We start from the raw sequence: 13790 nt of genomic DNA, 5'->3' as shown, positions 1-13790 counted from the left end.
ATAGGCTCCGGACGCGCAGGCTCAGCGGCCATGGCTCACGGGCCCAGCCGCTCCGCGGCATGTGGGATCTTCCCGGACCGGGGCACGAACCCGTGACCCCTGCATCGGCAGGCGGATTCTCAACCACTGCGCCACCAGGGAAGCCCCAGTTTGTTTGTTCTTAAACAACCCTTTAAAAATATAAATTCTTAGCAATAGGCAGGTACAGAAACAGACCATAGGCCACCTTTGGCTCGAGAGTTGTAGTTTATCAAGCTCTGATATAGATTCTGCTGATAAATCAATATAAACCTAATGAAATGGATATAATTAAGAAACCTTACCCTTTGTTAACAATATTTGTTAAATGTTTACTAGTGTCAAATACTGTTCCAAGTGTTTTACATGTATTAACTTATCCTCTCAGCCACCCTATTTGTAGGTACTGTTGTCAGCCCCGTTTTAGGAATGGGGAAACTTAACACAGGGAGGGTAAGTAACTTTCCCAACGCCACAGGGCCAGTAAGGAGCCTAGCTAGGGTTCAAATCCAAGCAGTTCAGCACCAGAGCCTGGGCACTGCACCCACTTGATTCTCGGTTGGGGGCACTGACTTGTACAGCAATGTTGGGGAGGGGAGAAAGCCCACAGGTGGCAGGAGCTGAGTAAACCCTAGAAGCTCCTGGAATAGATAGGTTTCAGAACCATTCACCCTGAAGCTAAGGAGGCGTGGATACATGCCACCTGTGTTTTATGAAGAATGGCCAGGCTGGAAACCTGTGATGGCTTTCCTTCATGCCACTACAATAGAGGATATGGATGAGACTGCAGAGGCATCTTGATTTGAGAAAAGCACTTGATTGGATCTCATTAAACTTTAATCATAAACTGAATTCAAAGTATATTGAAAACTTGTTGACAGAGCACAAACAAAGGGTGACGATAAATGGTGATGCATCTAGAGAGGGGATATCTTCCAGGGGACGCCTCTGAGGCAAGGATGGATGAGATTTAATGAAGGTGTTATGTCCCTGGAAGAAGACAAATAGCAGAGCAAGAAACAGAGGAAGGGCAGGAGTGAGCAGCCTGAGTAATTAATAAACCACATTACCAGCTCCTAAATGATCAAGGCTTGCTGTTACCAACTGCTTGGATTTTTTTAAGAAAGCATTCTTTGGGTCAACAATAGGGTTGAAGGGTCCTAGAGACATACAGCACGAATATTTCAGGTGGATATATTAATAAATATTTAAATTTACAGCTAGGAAGATCCTCAGATGCAATTTGGACCAGATCCTTTGCAGCCACAGATTCTCAAGGTCTTACTTCATTCTCCAGGGAGTAATTTTTTTCCATAACTGTCCAAAAATTTTGGATTAAAAAAAAAATCTTTAAACTCATTAATGTGCTTTGTTTACTGCCCCAACGCATGCAAACTCTCCCAACATCCGTTTGCTTAGTGGAAGTTGGTTTTGAGTGAACTGCGTGGCTCAGGTTCAAATTCCAGTGAAGAAATATTTCCAAGTTGACTTGCAGAATTTCCCAAACAGAGAAGTTCTTCCATTTGGTTTGCCAGGAGATTGGAAGCAGTGGTGAGCCCTGGAGACAAGGGAACGTTTACTGGCCCTTGTTCATACCCTGCACAGTACAGCTCACAGCAGGCTGAAGGCGGTGCAGCGTGACCCGACCTGATGTGCAGAAGTTCGCCCTGCAACTCCTCTGAGCTGCTCAACTCAATGACGGGGCTAATGGGAAAGGACTGACTCCACCACGCTGGAAGCTGGTAAAAACCATTCCGAGAACAACCCCAAACCAGCCCATGGGTTCTCTTGTTTGTTTGTTTTGTTTCAGATAAGGTTTCTCTAAACACACGTTCGTGATTCTTAATTCAGTCCAGACCCCAGAGTGAGGAAAAGAAGGGGCAGAAAGGAAAAAATCGTCAGAGGGAGGAGAAGGGATAGAAAGGAAGAAAGGAAAATGGAAGAGAAGCAAGGAGAGTGGGAAACCTTGAAGGAAAAGTTTAAAAAACTTGCCCTTTTTTGGTGGAGGAGAGAGGCTTGCTTAAACCGTGATTTTTACATATTGCTTAAACTGTGATTTTTACGTATTACAGTTGGAAGGGAAGGGAAAGAATGAATGCAGGCAAAAGGCAAGAGTGTTACAGGTAAGCTGCTGAGCTGGGAAGAGTCTGGGCAGACAGCACAGAGGAGGAGGAAGGGAAACTGGAGGTGGGAGGGGGACCTGGGACCCCGCCTGGCAGAGGAAGAAGGAAAAACACTGGAACCATGAGTGCAGGAAAACAGTGAGGTGGGGAAGAGCCAAGTTTCCATCATCGCTGGGGGAGCTGCCCAGACCCCAGCCAGCCTGCGTCTTCGGGATGAAGGAAGGGGGTCAAGCAGGCCGGGGGCTCCAGTCAGTCCTGAATAGCTGCTTTATCAGGGAACCACACCAAACTGGCTCAGCTCTGCGAATTACGAGGGGATGAAAGCCCACCTTCCTCCCTCAGCCAATTTACAACTTCTGGTCCCCAGGAAGGCCTGTGTACATATCTGTACACATGGACACACATACACACACACACACACACACACACACACACACAGGCACAGAGTGAGCTTAACACTCAGGCATCGAAGCATATGTGGGCGAGTAGGAGGCCTGCTGGGCAAGAGACGCAAAGAATGTCAAATGTCACAGGGAGAAGGACAGCCTGGGCTTCAGGAACTAAAAATATCTCGGTGACAATGCACTAGGAAGAAACAGGAGAGGCCCAGGGGGAGAGCTTCTTGATTCTAATCCTCAGGTACTTTCTCACGGAAGGCCTGCAGGGTTGTTTTGATAAGGAAATGTGATCAAACATTAGGGGTCATTTCGTTGGATCTGAAAGGAATTTAAAGTTTAATATGGCTCATCTGTGTGCTCTTTTTTGTTTTCCCTGCAGCAGTTGCCTGCAATTCACATGTGTTTTGAAAGGCTAATCTAAATTTTCCTGTAGCAGAAAAATGATTAGAATTCAGGATATTTCCGAGATTTCGATTCTTCGAAACATAGATTTAATTTAGACAAACTACTCGCATAATCGATCTTTCTGAGTGCCTGCAACTATGATTCTGAATTCATGCAACTATGACTGCCTTCTTCTCTTCTTATTTTCAGAGCATTTGAAAATCACTGACACCTTCATCTTGAGAGAAGCAGGCTTAAATATTTTCCATCTTTGCACCCTCCCAAAGTGAGTACCCCCCACTTAAAAGTCTTCTCCCCAACACACTTTCACTCCTAGTCAGCCCACCCCAGGCACGGAGCAGAGCAGGGGGCTTCTGTCTAGTGCCACCCCATCACAAATGACACCAGATTAAGAATGACTGTGGGTGGGCTTTCTGGATCAAAGCTAGGTTGGCAGCAAATAACAGCCTGATTTCAGATAGTGGTGCATGTTATTTGAAAACAAACAAATAAACAAAAAAAAAAAATCAGTAATTTATCACAGGTGAAACATCTTGAAATTCCTGTCCTCCCATCCCAGTGTGATAGAGCCATCTAAAAACATGACAAGGACCATACCAGGGCCTTGATATTCCACAGAAACAGCTGAGCAATACCGAAAGCCATGAGTCAGTCCATCCCACACAGTCAGGGCCTGTTTGAACTGTATGGAGCGAGAGTAACAGCTCAAAAGAAACAATCAGGATTTTTTAAAAAGTAGTGGTTTGGAAAAGGTTAAGAATTCTGTGTGTCGGTCATCAAATAACGCGTCTGATCCTAGTCATCACCCTTACGTGGTATCTGGATGTGCTTCGCAGCTTCCCTTCACCCCCCATTAAAGGCCCCCCCCCCCCCACAGTGACTGGTCTAGCCAAGGAGTGGTTTCCAGCTCCTGCTAAGTCAGTGACATAGCCTTCTGGAGCCAGGCTCGTCTGCCAGCTCTCGGGCCTGCCTTGACTCTGTGGGCAAGTGCACGGACTGGTTCTTCCTGGGTAACCCAAATGGGACATAAACTAATTCAAGAACCCCCCTGCTTTCTCCTATTTAACTTGAGCCAATAATAACACCTAAATTCCAGGCAGCCTCCTGCAGAGCCACGCGGCAGCCCAGCACACCACGCCACCACTCTCAGCCTCTTACCCAGGCTATGGCTTCACCTTTTGCCTCGAGAGCAGATGAGTGAAACAAATCAGAGCAGCTTATATGGAAGAAACCTGAGCGCCTACAAGGTGCTTGATAGTATTCTGAGTGCTAGAGGGTAGAGAAGGATTAAGAAAGGAGTCCTTTTCCTCCAGGGACTAACTATCTCTTAGTAGCGAGAGGTAAGATGAATGTATTTGAGTAATCAGTAAACAAAACGCACTCTTCTAAGACCACCCATTATGGCTACCCCTCTGGGACTCCCATCACCCCAGCCTATTTCGTTAGAATTTCGACATAATCTTGTTAGTTCGCCACGCCACACACACATTTTATTGATGAAGAAATCCAGGCCTAGGGAAACCAAAGTAAATTGCATAAGTCACAGAGCCAGCAAGGAGTGGAGTGAGAACTTGAAACCAAGTTTCTTGTCCTCTGCTTTTATTATTTATTTGGTCTCTTTTTTGCCCCGTTCATTAAAAAATATCCCCCTATGCTAAGAAATCATCTTGAACTTGAGAGTCACAGGAAGCTCGATTAGCTTCTAAGATCAAATAATAGCACTTCTCCCCTGGTTTTCCCTAAAGGCTCAGGCCTACTGTCCGTGCCAGCAAATGTCTGGGTCATTTGGGAGGGTAGAGGGCTGTGGGAGAGGAGCTGAGAAGGCACCACAGCCAGCACAGAGCGGAGATGAACTTCCTGGCCCCAGAACGTGGTGTTGATTCCCCCCCACCCCCACCCCGAGTGAAACAGGGATCCAGAAAACTTGGGAGTTCTCCTTCCCTCTCTGCCACGGACATGTCTGAGGCTGGAAGCCAATTCCTTAATCTGTGCCACCACCGGCTCCCTCCCTGGAGAATGGGGCTTGTCTTCTTAATCGAAACTTGTGGGGGGGACACTAAGTACTCAAACACAGGCGTGTGTGTGTGTCTCCACTCCTCAAAGGGTTAATCTTCGCTCGCCCCCCCTGAAATACGAAACCACCAGCATTTTCTCACAGCAGAAATGTCGCTGTCATTTTCCCAGCCCAAGCTGGTCTCTCTGTACACAAACAAACGAAAGGTGGGGAGAGGCGGGTGGAGGAAAGTAAGGCAGCACATTTCAGTAAAGGAGAAAACTGTTTTGGGAAATGGGTCAAAAGTTAAGAAGGCGAGGCAGGTGACAACTCTGAACAACTTACCTTAGAGCCACCACGGACAGACAGACCGGGCCACGGGGTGATCACGCTCTCTCCTTCTTGGGTCGCTCCGGGCCTCCCTCCACCCTCTCCCGGCCCAGGTAAGCTGGAACAGGCTCCGAAGCAGGAAGTGGAAGTTGTATGCAAATTTCTACCAAGGCTAGGAAGCCTCGGCTCAAAAATCTCCCTGTGGGCAGTGAATCAACAGCCGCTGAGAAGTCACTTTATTTCTTAAAACAGAAACCTCCTTCATTCACTAGAAAAGGCCACTGGCCAATTAGGCTGCATTTTTTTTTTCCACCACCCAGCTAAGTAACTGCTGAGGAATGTTGCCACTGCCCTGGACCTCAGCGTTGTCGCCTGGTTGTAGTACCCTGGCCTGACACGGTGCCTGGGGAGGGGATTGAAGTTGGATGTTAAGATCGGTTATTCATTAACAGCTCCAGAGAGGGAAACTGGGGGCAGATCATGGGGAAGAGTATGAAGCTAAAACTTCTTACTGTCTCTAACTGCATTTGCTGCTCTTAATCACAAAGGGAGGACTCACTGTCCATCCCCCTACACATACACACACACATGCACACACACGCACACACGCACACCCCCTGCCCCATCCACAGGCATGAGAAAGTGACTAGTTTTGAGAACCACCCCGCCCCGCCCCGACACAAACACCCGCCCCGACACAAACACCCAGTCCTCCTCTGGCTGCATTTTTCATGTCCTCAAGTTTATTTCCTCACCTTTCCTTCTCCTTGCTTAATCAGTGCCTACAGAGTTTATTGCCAAAGGAGATGCTAGAAACAGGACGACCAGGACGGCAGACTGTAATGGGAGCTGTGTTGGCCACAGCTCTGGAGTCAGAGGGACCCGGGTGTGAACTCAGTTACCCACTGGCCAGCTGGGGGCTGGGCAGGTGCACTGTGCTCCTGGACGCTCTGCCTGACTGTTGAGTCCCGAGGGTCAGCCCACTCGGCTGGCCACCCTTCTACCCTCGAGCAGGGGACGGGGCCCCAGAGCATCCCTATCCAGACCTGCAGGTTCTGCTCAAGTGAGCCAATGTGGAGCAGGTTGCTCTATGTTCTGCAAGCAGAGGGAATGCTGCTTGTTTTTAAAACAACATATACAGGGTGTATACATTTTGGTGTATCCTTACAGTGGAATACTACACAGCTGTTAAAAACCATAAATATTTATGTATATATTTATTTCTACATACAAGGAAAAGTGGCTCTGAGATATTATTTATTGAGAAACATAATCTCATTTTTGCCAACAGATATGACAAATACGTGTGTGTGTATATATATATATATTTATTTATTTATTTATGTATTTATTTATTTATGTTTATTCACCATTGGTTCCAACACCTATCACTCTGCCCAGAACATAGTTGGCAAGTACTACATATCTGCTAAATGACCAAAAATGACAGAAATGTCTGGAAGAATGCATACCAGACTGTTAAGTGGTGTTCACCTCTAGGGAAAAGGATTGAGGGGAATGGATCAGAACGGAGGGCTTGGGCTTCCCTGGTGGCGCAGTGGTTGAGAACCCGCCTGCCAATGCAGGGGACACGGGTTCGAGCCCTGGTCCGGGAGGATCCCACATGCCACGCAGCAACTAGGCCTGTGTGCCACAACTACTGAGCCTGCACTCTAGATCCCACGAGCCACAACTGCTGAGCCCACGTGCCACAACTGCTGAAGCCCGCGTGCCTAGAGCCCGTGCTCCGCAACAAGAGAAGCCACTGCAATGAGAAGTCCGCGCACTGCAACAAAGAGTAGCCCCCGCTCGCCACAACTAGAAAAAGCCCGTGCACAGCATCGAAGACCCGATGCAGCCAAAAATCAACCAACTAATCAATAAATAAAATTTATAAAAAAAAAAAAAGAAAAGAACGGAGGGCTTTTATCCTATTTATAGTATTGATATAAAATATGTATACTGTACATATGTATATGTACAGTATACATATGTTGGATTCCTTTTCCAACACGTGTGTAGTACTTCATTCATTAAAAAAAAGATTTAAAAATTGTACTTATTATCTTGGCCTTGAGCTTTCTGCCTCAAAATTATTATTATAATAATCTTTTTTTAGTTTAGGGGAAAATAGAATTTTTTTGCATGTGGAGCAGTTGGTACCAGGATACTTTGAAAAAGCTATCAGTATTAGGAGATGAGAATAGAAAAGACAAGCAGAATGACAAGAGGAGGAAAAAAGAGGGAGATCAAAGAAAGGGCAGGGTGAAGATAATTTTCATTTCTCTTAGATGCCCTTAAATGGATTGGGAAAAGCCTGAAAGATGCTTCTGTCAAGTACTGCCTTTGGAATACAACCCATCAGGAAGAACAAGAGGAATCTTTTTTTCCAATTCTCCCACCAACTGTTTCCCCAGATGTGAGCCTAAGGGCTCTGTGGGGAGATACCAAGTGTTGCAGTGCTGCTTTTAATTACTGGTAGCTGGGCCTTCCTCCCATCTCAGTTTTTCCCGAGCAGAAAGGCAGCACTTGGGGGAAGGAGTTAATGGTTCCTACCTAGGAGCCCTTGCTGGGGCCCCACTGAAAAGCGGCCTGAGGATGTAAACTGTTTAGAGAGGGTGTCCTGAACACAAGAAACTTCCACCTGAACATGCCTGAGGCAGTTACAGTGAAATATGGATGACAGGGAAAGTGTCAGAGAGCCTAGGAAATGAACACCTCCGGCCCCCAGCAGTACCCCCTGGTGTTCTCAGGCTAATACACACACCCTTTTAGCTGGCATCACAGGAGATGAACTCTTTTTTAAAAAAATATTTCTTATTTATGTATTTATTCATTTACTAATTTATTTTGGTTGCACCGGGTCTTAGTCGCGGCATGCGGGATCTTCAGTTGTGGTGTGCGGGCAGGATCTAGTTCCCCAACCAGGGATCGAACCCTGACCCCCTGCATTGGGAGCATGCAGTCTCACCCACTGGACCACCAGGGAAGTCCCAGGAGAGGAACTCTTCACTGAGGACCTACCATATACTACTTGTTAGTGCATTTAATCCTGCAAACGGTCCTGTGAGATGCATTTACTACTGTCATTCCCACTTACCTTTGAGGAATCTGAGGCTTAAGACTTGGAGTAACCTCTCCAGGGTCACCCAGCTAGTCTGTGGAGAAGGATTCCTGAACTGTCTCACTTCTAGGTGGATGTTACCTCCCCTTCCTTTGTTGCCCTGCTGTAGTCTGTCCTTCCTATGTGCTTGGATGGAGCCCACATAACTTGCTTTCTTTGCACAATTCTTGACAACGCTTAATGTGGGTGGGGAAAAGTGTAGGCAATAAAAGGGTGGGGCTGAGACTGTGCCAGTTACCATGGTGCAGTGTTTATATGGTGATGGCTGCTGTGTACATAATAGAGTAGTCAAGAGGTGGGCCAGCCCTCTCTCCCTCTAGTTAAAAGTCTAGGAGGGGAGGATTTGTGTTTGCCAGATTCTAGAGTAGAGTTGCTCAGTATTCTTGCAAAAGGCATAATTCCATAAAGGTCAGCTGTCCCCACCTCTGTAAACAAAACAGTTTGGACCTAATGCTCAGAACTTGCCATTCTACAGCTTTAATAGATGGAAAGAAAGGAAAAAAGAAAAAAGGAAAAGATTCATTCCTTGGACAAACTTTGATTTTCCATTTTTAAATGCTATGATTTTAAGTGCTGAAATGGCAGAGTGAAACTATGACACACAATGAGGAAGAGAAGAAAACTCCTGTCCTGCATTTCCCTGAGGATGGTCCTCACCCAAAGGGTCCCTAGCGTTGGCTAACTCTCCCCACAACTCAGTTCTCGCGTCACTGCTGGAAGCGAGGCAGGAGGAGAAGAAACGCCCAGGCTCCTAGTGCCTGGTCCTGCCCTTCTGGCTAACTCCAGTTCCACAGCCTTTAGTGACCCTTGCCTTATTCCAGACGTGCACTGGGTGCTAGACACGCAAACTGTAAGATTCTCAACATGTTCTTGTGTCTCTTTCAGAAGCAAAAACTGTGGAGATACAGGCAGTTCGAAATAAACTAGCCACTAGACAAAGCCGTAGAGCCACTGGTTACTTCTCCACTGCTTTGGTGGGCTGCTTCTAGTCCAGAGGGTCAGCCAGACGCAGGCAGAAGCCAGAGCCCATCACCACCCTTCTCACCCACCCCCGCTGAGCCCCAGGATCCGGCCCCACCGTCCAGGTGGCCCTCCTTCTCAGCGAGTTGCCCTCTAGAACTGTTTCCTGTTCTGTCAGCTGATTCAGTCAGGACCTCACAAATCTAGCAAAGAGGTCCTGGAAACACAAACTCTCACGTGGAAAGGATTACCTGTCAATCTTTTTCTTTTCGAGAGATTCCTTGAGCCCCGTACAGATTTATTCATCTCCTTTCCCTACAAAGGGTATATTGGGAACAGCAGCTTCTGTCAAGCTACAAAAGCTCTGTCATTCCATTACCCCAGGGCAATGGCCTCTATTCACCTTACATTTGCGTACTTAAAGGGGAACATTTTAAAGTTCTGGGAAAGCCAAAGATTATCCGCTCCAAGGTGACTTTCCTCAGAGTGGTAAACTGGACCCAAAGTTGTTGGCAGCATCTCTTGCTAACAAGGGATTAAATCCTAACAAACTGAGCTCCCCATTACTACCAGTACAATAGTAACAGCTAACCTCAGCGCTTAAGTGTTCTAAGAACTTTGTGTGCATTTATTTACTCACTTAACTGTTCACAGTACCCCTGTGAGATAGGTACCAGAAGATTAGCTACCATTTATTATCTACTATATGTCAAGTGATTTTCATTATCTGTATAATGAAGTGGAAAATTTTATTCACCAGAATTCTAGACAGCTGCTTTCCAAGAGAGAAAAGCACATTGAGACCAGATTCTACTTCCTGTGGAGGCTGAACACAGCAGGGCAAGTCAGATGAGAGAGGAACATTTGGAAAGGGATGATGAGAAAGTAGCATGAGCCCCACAGAGGAGGTGGAGGAGACACAGTGTAGTAGTGAGAGAGCAGGAGGGATCCTCTGCCCTTCAAGAAAGTCTGTGATAAATAATCCCATGTTATTCTCCAAGTCTTCTCTGTACTCATTTGTTTGACTTTTGGACATGTATATGGGCAGCTTTATTCAGGTTATATTTTAAAATTAGGATGGTTAGGGCAGAAGAACTAAATAAACATTTCTCCAAAGGAGACATACAGATGGCCAACAGACACATGAAAAGATGCTCAGATCGCTAATTATTAGAAAAATGCAAATCAAAACTACAATGAGGTGTCACCTCACATGGGTCAGAATGGCCATCCTTAAAAAGTCTATAGGACTTCCCTGGTGGCGCAGTGGTTAAGAATCCGCCTGCCAATGCAGGAGACATGGGTTCGAGCCCTGGTCCGGGAAGATCCCACATGCCGCGGAGCAACTAAGCCCGTGTGCCCTAACTACTGAGCCTGTGCTCTGGAGCCTGCGAGCCACAACTACTGAGCCTGTACACCACAACTACTGAAGCCCGCGTGCCTAGAGCCCGTGCTCCGCAACAAGAGAAGCCACTGCAATGACAAGCCCCCGCTCACCGCAACTAGAGAAAGCCCCCGCACACCAATGAAAACACAACGCAGCCAAAAATAAAAAATATAAAGTAATAAATAAATTTTTTTAAAAAGTCTATAAATAATAAAATGCTGGAGAGGGTGTGGAAAAAAGGGAACCCTCCTACACTGTTGGTGGGAATGTAAATTGGTACAGTCACTATGGAGAACAGTATGAAGGTTCCTTTAAAAAACTAAAAATAGGGACTTCCCTGGTGGTGCAGTGGTTAAGAATCCGCCTGCCAATGCAGGGGACACAGGTTCAAGCCCTGGTCTGGGAAGATCCCACATGCTGCAAGAGCAACTAAGCCCATGCGCCACAACTACTGAGGCTGTGCTCTAAAGCCCACGAGCCACAACTACTGAGCCCACAAGCCACAACTATTGAAGCCCATGCGCCTAGAGCCTGGCTCCGCAACAAGAGAAGCCACCGCAATGAGAAGCCCACTCACCGCAACTACAGAAGGCCCACACACAGCAACGAAGACCCACACACAGCAACGAAGACCCAATGTAGCCATAAATAAATAAATAAATAAATAAATAAACAAAAACTAAAAGGAGAGTTACCATATGATCCAGCAATCTCACTCCTGGGCATATATCTGGAAAAGACGAAAACTAATTTGAAAAGATACATGCACCCCAATGTTCATAGCAGCACTAGTGCTTACAATAGCCAAGACATGGAAGCAAGCTAAGTGTCCACTGACAGATGAATGGAAAAAGAAGATGTGGTACATATATACAATGGAATATTACTCAGCCATAAAAAAGAATAAACTAATGCCATTTGCAACAACATGGATGGACCGACCTAGAGATTATCATACTAAGTGAAGTAAGTCAAAGACAAATATCATGTGATATCACTTATATGTGGAATCTAAAATATGATACAGAAGAACTTATTTACAAAACAGAAATAGACTCATGGACATCGAGACAAGACTTATGGTTACTGAAGGGGAAGGGTGGGGAGGGATAAATTGGGAGTATGGGATTAACAGATGCATACTCCCATATATAAAATAGATAAACAACAAGGACTTACTGTATAGCACAGGGAACTATATTGAATATCTTGTAATAAACTATAATGGAAAAGAATAGAAAAAAAGAATATATGTATACATATCCATGCATAACCAAATCACTTTGCTGTACACCTGAAACTAACACAATATTGAAAATCAACTCTACTTCAATTTAAAAAAATTAGGACAGTTACTATAAAAAAAGAGAAAATAACAAGTGTCAGGGAGAATGTGGAGAAATTGGAATCCATGTGCACTATTGGTGGAATGTGAAATGGTGCAGCCTGTGTGAAAAATAGTCTGGCGATTTCTCAAAAAATTAAAAATAGAGTTACCATATGACCCAATAATTCCATTTCTGGGTATATACCCAGAAGAACTGAGGGTTTCAAAGAAACCCTCAAGAAAAGGGAGTCTTGAAGAGAAATTTGTACACCATGTTCATAGTAGCATTTATACACTACAGCCAAGGTAGAAGGCAACCCAAGTGTCCATCGATGGATGGATAGATAAACAAAATGTGGTATACACATACAATGGAATATTAATCAGCCTTATAAAAGGAGGGAAATTCTGACATGTCCTATGACAGGGATGAACCTGGAGGACATTATTCTAAGTGAAATAAGCCAGTCATAAAAGGACAAGTACTGTATGATTCCACTTAGCTGAGGCACCTAGAGCAGTCAAATTCATAGAGACAGAAAGTAGGATGGTGGTTATCAAAGACTGAGAAGAGGCAGGAATGCAGAGTTATTGCTGAATGGGTATAGAGTTTCAGTTTTGCAAGATGAAAAGAGTTCTGGAAATAAATAGTGGTGCTGGTTACACAACAATGTGAATGTACTTAATGCCACTGAACTGTACACTTAAAAGTGGTTAAGATGGTAAATTTTATGTTATGTTATTTCATCACAATTAAAATAAAATAGTCCCCAAAGCAGGCCTGCATGGTGGGTTTTATTTCCCTCATTTTACAGGTGAGGAAATTAAGGTGCACAGAAGTCAGGCAGCTTGTTAGGGCTGCACAGCTGGGTTTCAGACCAGAGCTGACTCCCTAAAAAAGCCACGCCTCTCCCCTGCACCAGGCTGCCCAGTACCCACCGGGGGCTCAAGGTGGGTGCGGACATATGCTGAGGCCACACAGATTCACCTTCTTCCTGTGCCCTTTACACGCTCTAGACTGTCCTTTCTCCAGCACCAGTTTTTCTAGTATCCTTATTCTCTCTTCTGCCTTTCCCTCATCAAAAGGTCCTCTCAGGAAAAAACCTGATCCCTCATTTATACCTCAGCTACATGGTGTGAATTTAAATCACTGTGCTACCTCTCTGAGGGGCGCTTGCATTTTAAGCTTCATCACTCTCTATGAAATGAAAGCCTTTGTTCCATGTTCAAGGAATTTCAGGCAGCAGGGAGCAAACAGGAAGGAACTGGAGGGTGCTGGTGGCAGGTAGGACAACTATAACCCAGAGAAATGCATTAAATGGGGGGAATTTGGGTGCAAAGTTAGAAGGCAGATATATTTTATGGACAGACTGATCTTTCAAGGCTCCACAAAGACGTGAAGTGTGGGTGCGAGGGAGGTAGGTGGACAGTTCTCGTTAAGCTTTCCCCACTGAGCAAACTGGGCTGCCTGACCTCCACACTCCAAACTTTTGTTTGTCGTCAGAATCTAGAGGGCTGATTTCCTCAGGGTGTTGTTTCCCTGACAGTTCTCAATGCCTCTTCTCTTCCTGTTACATCGTGAAATTCCAGTCTAAAGCAGCTGGCTGCAGTAGCTGGAGATAACTGCCCAAAGATCTGAGCAATCATTCCTTTAGTGTCAAGAATGCATCTCATGGGCTTCCCTGGTGGCGCAGTGGTTGAGAGTCCGCCTGCCGATGCAGGGGA

The 13790-nt window shown here is 45.6% G+C and overlaps 1 protein-coding gene and 1 long non-coding RNA gene across 6 annotated transcripts in view; one reads left to right on the top strand and one right to left on the bottom strand.

Annotated features, from left to right (window-relative positions):
• The window catches only part of TRAF3IP2 (TRAF3 interacting protein 2), a 100681-nt gene extending 94682 nt beyond the window's left edge, over nt 1-5999 (bottom strand). Inside the window, exon 1 of one of the 3 annotated variants that reach the window (XR_003681484.2) lies at nt 5283-5998. The gene's annotated coding sequence lies outside the window, so the exon portion shown is untranslated. Of the gene's footprint in view, nt 1-5282 lie in introns of all 3 variants that reach the window. The other 2 variants (XM_028494539.2, XM_007109885.4) reach the window with 2 other exon arrangements.
• LOC114486972 (uncharacterized) overlaps nt 1180-13790 on the top strand; it is a 56021-nt gene continuing 43410 nt past the window's right edge. The window contains exons 1-4 of one of the 3 annotated variants that reach the window (XR_008618378.1): nt 1181-1760; nt 2091-2141; nt 3134-3209; nt 6854-7549. This is a non-coding gene — a long non-coding RNA (uncharacterized lncRNA). Of the gene's footprint in view, nt 1761-2090; nt 2142-3133; nt 3210-6046; nt 6506-6853; nt 7550-13790 lie in introns of those variants that run through there. The other 2 variants (XR_003681488.2, XR_003681487.2) reach the window with 2 other exon arrangements.

This window comes from Physeter macrocephalus, chromosome 10 (genome assembly GCF_002837175.3).
Source record: "Physeter macrocephalus isolate SW-GA chromosome 10, ASM283717v5, whole genome shotgun sequence".
In the NCBI taxonomy this organism is placed as follows: Eukaryota; Metazoa; Chordata; class Mammalia; order Artiodactyla; family Physeteridae; genus Physeter; species Physeter macrocephalus.
This window is presented reverse-complemented; position numbering and strand designations above follow the sequence as displayed.